The 13215-nt window shown below is 41.8% G+C and overlaps 1 long non-coding RNA gene across 1 annotated transcript in view; it reads right to left on the bottom strand.

Moving 5' to 3' along the window:
- LOC140901657 (uncharacterized) overlaps positions 1–7475 on the bottom strand; it is a 78363-nt gene extending 70888 nt beyond the window's left edge. The window contains exon 1 of the long non-coding RNA XR_012155917.1: positions 7354–7475. This is a non-coding gene — a long non-coding RNA (uncharacterized lncRNA). The remainder of the gene's footprint in view (positions 1–7353) is intronic.
- Between the last annotated feature and the right edge of the window lie 5740 nt (positions 7476–13215).

The following is a 13215-nucleotide window of genomic DNA, read 5'->3' as shown; positions in this document are numbered from 1 at the left end:
TCAACCAAGCATGTAAAAGCATCCGTATAAAGATAGTGCTGACAGGCCAACCAAGTGTCGTTCTCATTTGACAAAGGAGGAAAACGAGACACACACACACAGCTGTTAAATGACTTGCCCCTCAAGGAAGCACAGCAAGTCAGTGGCACTGCTGGACATAAAACCCAGGTGCCCTGAGTGTTTCCTAGTCCCGAGCTCCAACCTCTATTTTAAGATTTTATTTTGTTGCTCATCCCTGTAGTAGGTGGGCACCATCCATGTAAAAATCAATAATCTGTAGCATGGGGCACGGGTCACTTGCTGGAGGTTTCTCTGCTCCTTGAAGTCTTTAAACCACGATTTGAGGACTTCAATAGCTCAGACATAGGTGAGGTTTCTCGCAGGAGTGGGTGGGTGAGATTCTGTGGCCTGCGTTGTGCAGGAGGTCAGACTAGATGATCATAATGGTCCCTTCTGACTTTACTATCTATGAATCTAAGAAAGTCCCTAGTGGACTTTGTGGACTCTTTGGCAGTAGCCCCGCAACTTCTCCCTGTGATGTAACCCAATTCTGAACCCTGGACCTGTCCCTACAGACAACTTACATATGAGAGCAACTTTATTCATGTAAGCAGTGAGGAAGGACAGTCATGGGGTTGAGGCACTCTGCTGGCTACTCTGAAGATCAGCGTTTAATTCCCAGCTCTGCCATAATCTTACCATATGACCTTTCAGCCTTGCCAACCCATGAGTCAGGCCCCTAGAAATCAAGAGATTAGCTTAAAAATAATGATATTTTAAACATCATAAATCTGAGTTCTTACTTTTGAGGGGGTGGGGTGGGAGTTTGAGCCTTCTGGGTTCACATTTTCAAAGATTTTCTGCACAACCACAAAGGTTAGAATTTGTTTGTGAACGAATGCTAAAGTTATCACATGCGGAACTCCAAGAGTTGGGACTTCAAGAAAAACCCCAAATATTGCAAGACCCATGATACAATCAGCAAAGTTGGCAATGTGGGACCTTGGACAAGTCATTTAATGCTTGTGCCTCAGTTTCCCATCTCTAAACCTGGGGATAACATTCCCTTTGTCTGTCTTGTCCATTCCGATGGTGAGCTCTTCAGGGCAGTGAAGGTTTTACACTGCGTATGCACAGCACCTACCACAACAGAAATCTTGATGGGGTCCAGATACAGGCATTTCTATGATATAATAAGAAGTAGCCCCATTGGATTACTCATGTGAGTAAAGTCACTTACATGCATATCTGTAGAACAAGCTGCAGTGATTTAATATAATTTATCCAAACTGAAATAATACAATATGTCGAAGGGGCTGTATTGTCAAAACATCTACAATTCTGACATTCAAAAGAAGCTTTAAACCATGTACAATCTTTGATTAAAAAAATACATTATTTCAAAACAATCCTAATGTCTAATGTTTGATTGGCTAGATTATTGGGCGATCCTGAACTGGTATAAGTCGCTGACATCAATGGAGCTCCACTTATTTACCCTAGTAGAGGATCTAGCAAATTATCTTTAACATATTGGCTGAAACCAAACACAAATAAATAGTGAGATCCACCCTATTCTGTGGGCAGCCCAATTCCTCCCTGTCTCCGAGTCCTCAGAGTCATAAATTAATGCATTTCATAACCAGCCTTACAAAACAGACATATGGGATTTGTACATCTGTGAAACATATGACACACTTTCTCATGTAAAATAAATAATTTTGCAAAGCATCTATCTCATAGACTTAGATTCTTAGCGACATTTAATATAGGGAAATAATCTACACTAGAAAATCAGCTGAAGTTTCAGGTTTATAAAATATTAAATGATAATCATTTGCATTATTATAGTGCCTTTCATCCCAGAAGGTCTCAACACGCTTTACACGCATTACCTATATGTGGCATTTCTAAGACTCCTAGTGCTTGATTAGTGAAGGCATACTTTTTAGGAATCACTTCCCCCATTACTGAAATGAGGCTACATCAAGACTACAACTTGATACATGAATATCAATTTAGGATAGGAAGTGGAAAATGCCATTTTCAGATGAAAACACAGGTGGAATTTAGGCAGGCAGACAGTAAATAGCCAAACTGGAATTTGACTCAGACACTGTAGTTAACAGCTAAGATTTTTAACAGGACCTTGGTTTTATGTCCCATTCAAAAGAGGAGAACTCCTGCAGCACAGTGACCCACAATACCTTGGCAGGGTTCACTGTGGTCTAGTCACTATTCGCTCAGAAAGAAGATGGACAATCATATATACAGAATTCATGAGAGTTCAATAAAATGGTTTAGCAAGCTCCCACGCAGCAGAGCCTGAACTTAGGCTGGATCAGGGTAGGTTGAGAGAAAGGCTGATCTTGTGGACAATGCACTGGACTAGAACTCAGGAGATTCTTGACTCTGACACAGACTTCCTATATGACATGGGCAACTCACTTAATCTCTGTGCCGCTGTTCCCCCTCTGCAAAATGGGAATAATAATATTTCCTCTCTTCCATCCTTTGACTTTCTTGTCTATTTAGGGTTTGAGTTTTTCAGGGCAGGGACTTTCTCTTATGTATCTGTGTACAGCACCCAGCACACTGAGACCTCAATCTACGCTAGGGCATGTAAACATAATCATCATCAGGCTCCAGCCCCCCGCTCCCAACCTCTTTTATATAATCTGTGATTCAGGCTGCTGTAATCCAAGGCATCTATGTTCATTGCAAGCATTGTGTTATGCCTGTGGTGAGGAAAGGGAGAGAGCACAACCAAATGCGAGATTGCTGCACTGTGTACACTACCATTGTTGACACGAATGGCGACTAAAATCAAGAATCACAGCTGTTGTTATAGCAGTGAAAAGCCTTATTGAGGCTGCTAAGAAGCTCATCCCCAAAAGCAGCACAACTTGTTCGCAATGGGGAATGATCATATTCTATTACAGTACACGCTGTACAGTAAAACCAGATGCATTTCACAACGTTTGGCCTAAGCCTGGGTTTGCAAAGAGAATGGTACATAAGAATTACCAAGTTGCATATAAAGCGCACACACCGAAAACAAAAAAGAGCTGAGTAAATGCTGCAAATGAGAATATTTAATAATTATACACTTTAGTATGACACCCATCACAGTAATAATTGGATGCACCGCACATGTATACCCTAGAGAAGCAAGAACCACAATGTATTCAGGAGACAGTTCCCAGCCCTGCCACTAGCCTGCTGAGTGACTCTGGGCAAGTCATGTCCCTGCTCTGTATCTCAGTTTCCCCATCTACTTATTTCCCTCTATAAAGTGCTTTGAGAACTACTAATGAAAAGTGCTATAAAAGAGCTAGACAGTATTATCATATGGCTTAGATTGAGGCAACAACAAATGGAAGTTGTGTATGCTCCTTGGGAAGTCACCGCCTTTTTCTTCTGTGTTTAGCACAATGGAATCCCGATCCCCAGTTGGTGTCTGTACTGGGTGTAACTGCAACCCAACTAAATACATTAATAGTAATCTCTCATGTATAGGGGCCTTTACTGCCCTATATGGACTGTCAAGACCAAGTCTTTCAAATATAACCGTTTAAAGAGAACAGTCCTAATTTATGGCCTGTTCTAGCTCCCACTGAAGTCACTGGGACTCTTTCCCTTGACTTCAGTGAACATTGGATTAAGCCCTTAGTGAAGCCATTCATTTGTTTCGGCAAACGGCTTAACACACTCTGGAGTGCTGAAAAATAATAACAATTAAAACTGGCCAAAATTTTCTGAATTCTGATGTCTTCTCAATGAAATTTCAGATTTTGAGAGGGGGAATAAAATTGGGAATTGTTTTTAAAATAAAATTTCCCTGAAGTTCCTCCTATTCCTCCTGCCCCCGCAATGTTTTATATTTTTTAAAATTTCAGTAAAAGTCTGCACTGATATTTTGATGGAGAGAAAAACCTTGGGCAGCTCTTCTCCAACCGTTTTAAGTGAAAAATGTGAATTTGAATTTGCTCTCAGTTATACTGGTGTAAACAAGGAGTAACTCCAGTCAAGAGAGAATTAAACCAATCCAGAACCGATGCAAGGGAGAGAAGAATCTGGCCCCAAGACGCTGTACAAAGTGACACGCATGGGTTTTAGTATTTTTCATTTAAAGTATGTGTGTTTATCTTTCTCATGGGCTTTGTAGTGACCCAAGGAGTCACTGATGAACCAAAAGACCTTTTCTTTTCAGGGTCACACTCTCTCCCTCCCTCCGTTCCTGGCTGATGGCAATACCGTGAGAAGACCAACTTTAACTAGGTCCTAAACAGTGACCGGGGGCGGGGGGAGGAGGGGGAACCCAGAACACAAATACTGAGATACTGGGAGCCTATCCACTTGGATGCCTGGTCCTAGCCACTTAGTGATATGACTCATAACTTACGTGTGTTGACAGAGTTTGTATCTGTACGTCATGTTTGCCACAAGGCAGGCAGAGAACTACAGTGAGACAGACCTGTGCTATTCTAAGAGTCTGTTTTTGTCCCCATACGCCAGGAACAGCCATCTTACCTTGCATCAAATGTCCATCTTTGCCTTCAAAATTCTCCCCAAAATTCATGCTTCCCACTCAGGTGTAGGTCTTACAGCAAAAGGCTCTTTGGAAATGCACAGGATAGTTTATCGTGAGAGATGTTTGCAACAAAATATATGTGACCGTGTGAAATGGGTTCATTGGAACCCCAAGCCAAGTGACGGTCACCTGGTTTTGTCTTGTATTACAAACCTAATCCCCATGCCAGGTTTGCTGAAAGCTTCACTGAGCTTTCAGCAATCATGGGCCAGCTTAGAACTTTGCATTGTGGTGCCCAAACAAACCCCTGGATCCAAACAACCCTGAACTCTGGATCACTTTGTATCTAATCGAAAACTTAACTCCATTGGTGGCATCACAGGAATAACTCACAGCAGTAAGGTCCAAGCCTGGTAGCAAATGTTCTCAGGACTGGTCCCTAAAGCTGTCGGATAGGCAGCACTTTTGCTTCACATGGAGCTCACTCTTTGACTTTCAGAGTAACAGCCGTGTTAGTCTGTATTCGCAAAAAGAAAAGGAGTACTTGTGGCACCTTAGAGACTAACCAATTTATTTGAGCATAAGCTTTCGTGAGCTACAGCTTACTTCATCAGATGCATACTGTGGAAAGTGTAGAAGATCTTTTACACACACCAGCAGGAGAGAGGGGTGGGGGGGGAGGTATTTTTTCATGCTTTGTGTGTATAAAAGATCTTCTACACTTTCCACAGTATGCATCCGATGAAGCGAGCTGTAGCTCACGAAAGCTTATGCTCAAATAAATTGGTTAGTCTCAAAGGTGCCACAAGTACTCCTTTTCTCTTTGACTTTAACTCTTAAACTCACGGGGCCTCTATTGGCATTCTGGGTTCGAGTCAACTCAGAATCTCCAAGCAAAACTTACTCTAAATTGCTGAGTTCCACCCAGTTGCCTGCTGAAATCATGACACACTGCCATGAATGTCACATGATTTCAATCAGAGCCAAAAAGTTCACTGCTCTTTTGCAAAGTTGAGGGAACTCACTGGGACTAAGTCGCGGTATTCAGCACTACATCTGAGAGCAAGGGCCATTATTTCAAAGGGACTACTCAGAGAGAAAGTCACTAGTCAACGTAAGCAAGGGGGACAGAATCTGCCCATAAATATTTATAAACTTGGAGCATTGGCTTTTACTCACATATCTAACGCAAATGTCATTTCATTGATTATAAACAAAAGAAAGCCAGGACAGAGAAGATTAACATTTGTGCCCATGGCATGAATAATCCTAATTACAATATTAAAATAAAAACAACTGCATATCTTTCAACCACCACCACTCTAAGCCAAAGTGAATTTTCAGCACCAAATAAAATCCAACTCCTCCACACTCCATGAAATAAATACCGATGAGTTCAAGTAGCGATGCTCAGATTAAAGCAAGCTTTAGGGAGTTCAGATCCGGGCTTTTGGTTCAAGCCCATAAACTAGACAGTTTAAAAAATGGTTTTGAAATCTAGCAAACTTTGAATAAATATTAGCCCACACAAACGTCACCAAGAAGAGTTTATCCCAGAGTGATCTGCCTTATTAGTTCTATGAATTTGATTTCCCTTTTCAACCCAAACCCTACAGAATACAAACTAAGGAATTTGGGGATGGTAGGGGGCACTTTGAGATACTGGAAAGTCTGTGAGGGTTTCAGAGCTTGGATTTATATTCCACATCTTGAATTAATTGTCCCCTTCCCCACTGCCCCACTCCCCAAATCCTACAAGCATGACAGAAATAAATTAGCCAGAGGTACAGGTCACACCTTCCAGGGCACTATGTTCTGCGCAAAATCAATAGAGAAGATGGGAGTCGCAAACAGCTGAAGCAGAAGGAATGATGCATTGATGGCTTCACATACACACAAACAAAGGACTTGAGAACAACCCTAAACCCTGCTGCCTGGTGAACACAATACTCATTTATTCAACCACCTGAACCCTGAGAGCACGAGGGAAGGAGTTCAGCAAAGACACCTGTTCTTTCAGAGTCTTTACGTGTCAATGCAGGATATTTCACCACTCATTTTCTGCTAGGGACATGGCCCAGATCAAAGTCCCAGATTCAGATACCTGCAAACTTTTAGATACAGAGGGACAACATCAGCATTGAATTTAGTCCCAAATTTTGCAGTGGGTTCCTACCTCTACAATGGCTAAACCAAAGCCCCAGAGCCCTGAACTTTGTGGGGGTTCAGATTTCCAAAGTGGAGGCAGAAATAAATGTCACAACTATTTTTCTCCGCTATAACGGGCCAAACTATAATCCTGGATCCCAAACACTCCTGAACTTTGCAGGTTCTGGCAATACAGATCGGAACCTGAATTTTGGAGCTCTAGTTTTCAGTACCTAGTTTATACTGCTGTGCTATTGACTATTCTGTCAAACTCCTTTTTGAATATAGAAGCCATTAACAGCAGCCAAAACCGGTGTTACATTCAATTTGTTATTTTAAAGCAGATAGGCAAAATCATGAAAATCACCTATGTGGCTTAGGGAAGCTTAAATCCCATCTTCAAAAATGACTTAAGCACTTAAGAGTTTAAGATCTATGGAAAGTCAATGAGACTGAGGGCCAGTTTTACAAAGGTCTTTAGGCACCTAAAGATGCAGATAGGAACCTAGTGGGATTTTCAAAAGCTCCTAAAATTGGTCACACACCTAACTCCCATTGAAAGTCCATGGGAGTTGAGCACATCTCCTGCTTAAGTGTATTGTTCTTTGGTAAGTAGAATCTAAACTTCTCCCCATATTGAAATACAATGTAACTCTGAACTGGGTACTTACTTTTATGATATCTGCGGACAACACTGTAAATGTAATTGCCTTTATCGCCACTGCAACCTGTAAAAACAAACAGATTTTTTTCTTACAGCAACACAAATAAAGCACTGAACGTTTGTATTTTGGTTATGGTCACCGCCCTATCCTATGTCCCAACAGCAATGATGTGACTATACTTTCAGCCTCTCTCTAACATCAAGAAGAAAATCAGTGTCTTCAGCTTAGACAAAGATGTCCCTGGGAGATTAGTCCCATATTGTCCCCTTCTGTCCCCTAACGTGGACAGGCTCCCTCTGACAAGGCTCCTGAATGCCCCTTGCTCCTGCTAGTCCATGATGAACTGAGATTGCTCAACTTTATTCTGATCTGCAGCAGCACTTAGAGCTCTGGCTAGTCCTGCGGTGCTGATGCCGCTGGCTCGGGGAATTCATTTCAGTAACTGAGGGACATGGGATATAAATTCTTTCCTCTTTCGGTGAAGCTGGTCTACCAATCAAATTATACAAATGTGCTACAGTGGGGGAAGCCAATAACATAAGCATAGCAGTATTCGGAGAAAAGCTTTGCTCGTACATGTTCCAACTTGCAATGCAGCCTTCACAGGAAACGCTAGGCTCTGTGGTAAATGGGCGGCAGAACAGGTCAATGTAACCTTCTAAGGATGCTCCTGATGCTGCTGCTTCGGATTCCCACATTTTCCCCACCTCCCCGTCATTGCGACCATTGCATTCCTATGGGGCGCGGGGGGCGGGTGATGGAAGAAAGGGGCACACTCATGGGTTTAATAAAGAGGATGAGGATAATCAGTCTCAATCAAAATCAGAACTGAGGCTGGAAATACAAATGAACATAAAAATGCTTCCCGCGGCTTGGCTCAGGAGCCTTAAGAAGAGCCCTCTGAACGAGGGCAGAAGTACAGAGCAAGATCTCACATTCCTGCCTGAATACTGCAGAAAGGACTGTGCAAGGCAATGCTACTTTAGATGTCATAAGAGATGTTGCACTGCATTTCTGCCCCAGCCCTTTTAAGAGAGTAGGCACAGCTGACAAAGAAAGGTTTGCTGAGCTGGTTCGCAACAGCTGCTCGAGATTACACCGTATCGGCCTCGAAACGGAATAAGCAAAGCTATGCCGTCTACCCCCAGGATGCTTGGAGATACTGAGAGCCTCCACCATATTCCCGTATGTTTCCAATTGTCTGAAAGTACGACATTTTCCAAGGTCTGCTCTGTAAACACCAGTGGTACATGGGGACCTCGCCAGAGAGGTAGGTGTCTTGGGCCTGGTTTTCAAAAGTGACTTGAAATTTTGGATGCCTCACTTTTTGGGACCCTTCAAAGGGCTCTGGATTGTCAGAAAGCGCTGAGCAGAAATCAGCCTTCTTGAAATCAGGTCCCTTTAAAGTGTCTGAGGAGGGACACCCACAATTGCTACTCACTCCTGAAACTTTGGGCCACTGTGTTTCTGTCCTGTCCCACTCCACCCCAGGATGCTGACCATTCTCGAAGCAAATGTAACTTGCTGCTTTGGGGTAGCATGGAACGTCCCGTGTGTCTGCTACTCCTACTTCCTCCATCAAACAATCACGTCTGATTGTTCTGGGTGGCCGTTTCAAAAGACTTGTCCCAAATTTTAAGGAGGGCGAATGAGCAGGATCACAGATGGCAATTAGAGCAGAGAACTGCATTATAGCACTTACCCCATTTAAATTGTTCAGCAATCCAAGACTCACTGCATGAGTGTGAGAGCAGAGGAACGGCAAGTAGAGTGACATACATTGAATATATTGTTGGCTATGAATGGCATCGGATATGGGTGAGAGCTTGGAAAGGTTTGGGTACTAAAGAAGTTAAACAGACGCTTTAAGTTCATATGCGGAATAAAAGCACCAGCACATTTCTAGTGTGAAAAACAGGAGAGAGAAAAGTTTGGAGATAAAAATAAAGGTGATGTGAGGCCAAATGGAGGACCAGGTTAAGAGTTGATTGGTCCTCCGTTGGGGGACTGTGGTGAATGGGAAATGGGCAGTATCCCTTTAAACAGATTGGGGCTCATCTAGTGTTGGGGTTTCCCTTGTTGGGGGGAATGGACTCAATATTCTAATAGTTCTTTTCTATTGATAACGTCTATAGCCCTACCAGTTGCTAAATCTTAGACTGAGAGATGGGTTGCAATCATCCAAAGATAGTTTCTGTCTTGCACTAGAGATGGGTCCAACATGAATGTTTGGATCTGAACTCCCTCAAGTTGTAGGGGGGAGTGGTGATAGGACGGAGGTGCTGTTTGTGCCTACATCAAAATTTTGTGAATGGTCCCTATCACTAAAATGACCTGAGCCAAATCTGTGGAGCTTAAGACCCTCAAAGTTAGCGGTATTTGAAATCCAAATCTGGTTATGAATGTTTGCATCATAAGCCTCTCTCTATTCTGCAAGTATAAAACACCTTTCATCAAAAGGCCTCACAGAACTTTACAAAAAACTGTCTAAATGTCACTAACCCCATTTTCCAGAGAGGGAAACTGAGGCACAAAGGGGCAGAAATGACCTGCCTCAGCCACACAGCAATAGAACCCAGGTCTCATAAGTCCAGTAGACCACACTGACTCCATGATCCTCTGAAGCTTGCTAAACCACAGGAGGGGGCAGACCTAGGTGGGTTTTCCTGTCCTGCTTCCAGGCAAACACTTCCTTGACGCCAACGTGAAGAACAGAGAAAAGAGAAAGGATCAGAGTGCTTCAGGTCTGGTCATTTTCACATTCCTTTTGTTTGGCCCCAGATATCCTTGCCTCTTTCCTGTTCTGCAGGTAGCAGGTGACCCCAATGCAAATCAATTGAAAGATCCAAAAGAAACAGGTCAGATAACCCCATCATTCCCACTCTACACCCCACCCCTGCTATTGGAAAATAAAACTGCTGACTTATTGTACATGAAGTTGCAGAGTTTTCACTTACAATCAACTCAGTAGTAAAACCTGTGCATTGCTAGCCCCAAAACAGAACATGCCATTCCTAATCTATCAATAACCTTCCTTCTGCTGAGCTGTGCTTTATTCCACAAAGAAACAATTCCACTCTTAGTACTACTGGATAACAGAAAAAATAGTTTACGACAAAGTAATTTACTTCTGCATATGCATAGTCCTTATTTATTTCCTGGATTATATCAAGAGTTAAAAGACACTTCCAACATATAATTTGTAGAGTCAGTGCAGTGCATACTTTCCCCAGTTAAATTTAATGTTAAGTTTTGGTAAGAAAAATCTCCTCTTTGTAGTACATTTGAAATGAGCATTTATCAGCACGAGCAACTAAATGAAAACACAGTTTCTAATCTGTCCAGGATAGCCATAGACTAAAGACACCTTTTAAAACTCTGTATTATTTGTGTCTACCTCTCATTTAATAGTCATTTTCTTCCTTGAACACTTGGCCTATATTTAGAAAACTCTCCCTTAGACAGTACAACATATCAAGAAAAAGATTGTTCTTTCCCCTCTACAAAAGTTAAAAGTGTTTTAAAATCTCAGTCGATGAAACTTTTAAGTAAGCTCTTAAACAAAAAAGTGTAAAGTTCTTAAATTATTTCAAAATGCAAGCATCCACTATTCTAAACCTGTTTTTTTAAAGTAAAATCTCCTCCCACCTCCTGGCAACAAAACAAATAATAAATTTCACAGAAAGAACTAGAGCCTTACATTAATAGGTAAAACATCTACATTCAGATTGGAAATGACCATATGAACTAGCCACAAGAATTGCTTGATAAGACAGAGTGTATTCTTCAAAAATGTGTCCTATTTTCAGCTGCGGGGGGAGGGAGATTAGCCTTTTAAAAACTCTAATCATGCAGCATAGAAGCAAAGAACAGAGCTCTTAGCAAACACTTTTTTAAAAAACCTGCTAAGGTCAACAGTATCAAGTTTTCAAAAGTGGAGTTTGCCCAACAAAAAAATAAACTTTTGTTGCAGCGATTTCATGTAAAACAGGTTTATCTTATCAGAGATACTGAACAACAATAAAGCTGCTGTTTAGCTTAGAAGATGAACTTTTTAAAGAAGTTTGATATAATTTATATTAAAGTATTTGAGGAGGTGGGGTGGGGTAGGAAACAACATTAAACTACTGCCACAAATACTTGGAAAACAGTTTCTATTCAACCTCTTTACTGACCTAAGAAGAAGTCTTCACTTCACAGGTAGCAAAGTTTCCTCTTCTTTCTCCATTGGAATAGTCATATTTGCATTCAAGCACATTGTATTACTGACACTGAACTGATCATAAAAGAATACTGTTTCCAATCTTCTGGTTACAAGAGAGAAGAAAGAAGGAAAAAATGCAATCCAGTCAGGTATTCTTTCCTTGTGAAAAGTAAATCCAGTATTCTGGAATGAGTTCAAACACAGGGCTTGACAGGCAAAGGAGACAAGCTTTTGCACTGAGCATGCTTGGTCCTGCATTGCCTCTGCATGAAACACACTTAATGAACATTACTTCCTTCCCAGTGGTTACTCCTAGTGGAAGTCCACACCCCCTACTCTTTCAGAAGTCAGGAATGCAGCTGCAACCAAAGTCCAGAAAACAGGCCCGATACCCAGACAAGGCCCCACAGATCAATAAACTCAGGTTGTGACCCGCAGGTCAGTTTGTCAAATAGGACACATCAGGGTGAGTTTTTTTTCTACACTTGGTAGAGTTTGCTTTTGTGCTTCAGCTAAAGCTACGCTCTCCCCTAAGAAAATAAAACTGGATCAGCATTTCAGTAATGGTTAAATGTGCTGATAACATAAGGCAATTTTCTTTCAAATCTATTCCTCCCAAACTCACTTTAAAATAAGGAAAACATTTCCTGCTGTAATGCATCATACAGAGTTAGAGTTGTAGGTTCCCCTACAAACGTTGCTTAAATTAGCATAGTAATGGATTATCCAGAGACACAATACTCCCTTCTGATTTAGTTAAATATTTAGGGCCCAATCCTGCTCCTTTCTTAGTCCAGGGGAGTTTGCCATTACCTTCAATGAAAATGAGACCAGGGCCTTAGACAGCAAGCTCTGTCTACTTCAATAACCTGTACAGGATGGAGCACATTCCTGGCACTTTAATAATTACAATATTGCCATCTCCAAGTGTTCAAAATATCATAAATCAGACCTCTTCCCCTCCCCAAAAAATCGACTTTAAAATTATGATTTTTAAAAAAACAAATAATATTTGGGGGGGGGAGGTTCTTTTTATTTGCTGTCTGGATTTTGAGACTTTAGGTTACACTTGGGTCACATTTTCCAGCTTTTCTCCACAACCATAAAGCCCAGAAATTTACTCTTTTTTAAATGAAAGTTGGTATTCTCATGACTCCAGGAGCTGAGGTTTTAGTAAAAACACCAAATAGCATGAGACTCCCACCAAGGGTACGTCTACACTGCAGCTGGACAGGCATGAGAAGACAGATGTGCTAAGTATGTTCAAACTAGTGCACTAAACATAGCAGTGTGGCCACAGCACCCGGGCGGTGGTTCCTTGCTCAACCCTCTGGGTACATACTTAGGCAAACTAGCCCAAACCATGAGCCATGCCACCCCAGCCACACTGTTATTTTTAGCATGGTAGCTCAAGGAGAGCTAAACATATGTGTCTACCTTTGCTGGGAAGATTTTACAAACTCTATGGTCCAAATTCATCCCTGATTAACGCCATGAACTTCAGTGGAGTTCTCGAGAAATGAATAGGGACCTGCATTTGAAACTGGAGATGGGCCTGAACCTGAACTTTGAGTGTGACTAACTCCAGACTCTGGAAGAGATTGGATCCAGGTCTGAACTCTATACTGGGTGAACCAAAAACTTCGGATCCAAAAACTTCCTGA

The sequence above is a fragment of the Lepidochelys kempii genome, chromosome 22 (assembly GCF_965140265.1).
Source record: "Lepidochelys kempii isolate rLepKem1 chromosome 22, rLepKem1.hap2, whole genome shotgun sequence".
NCBI classification, from domain to species: domain Eukaryota; kingdom Metazoa; phylum Chordata; order Testudines; family Cheloniidae; genus Lepidochelys; species Lepidochelys kempii.
Note: the sequence above shows the minus strand (reverse complement) of the source record. Positions and strands in the feature narration are given on the sequence as shown.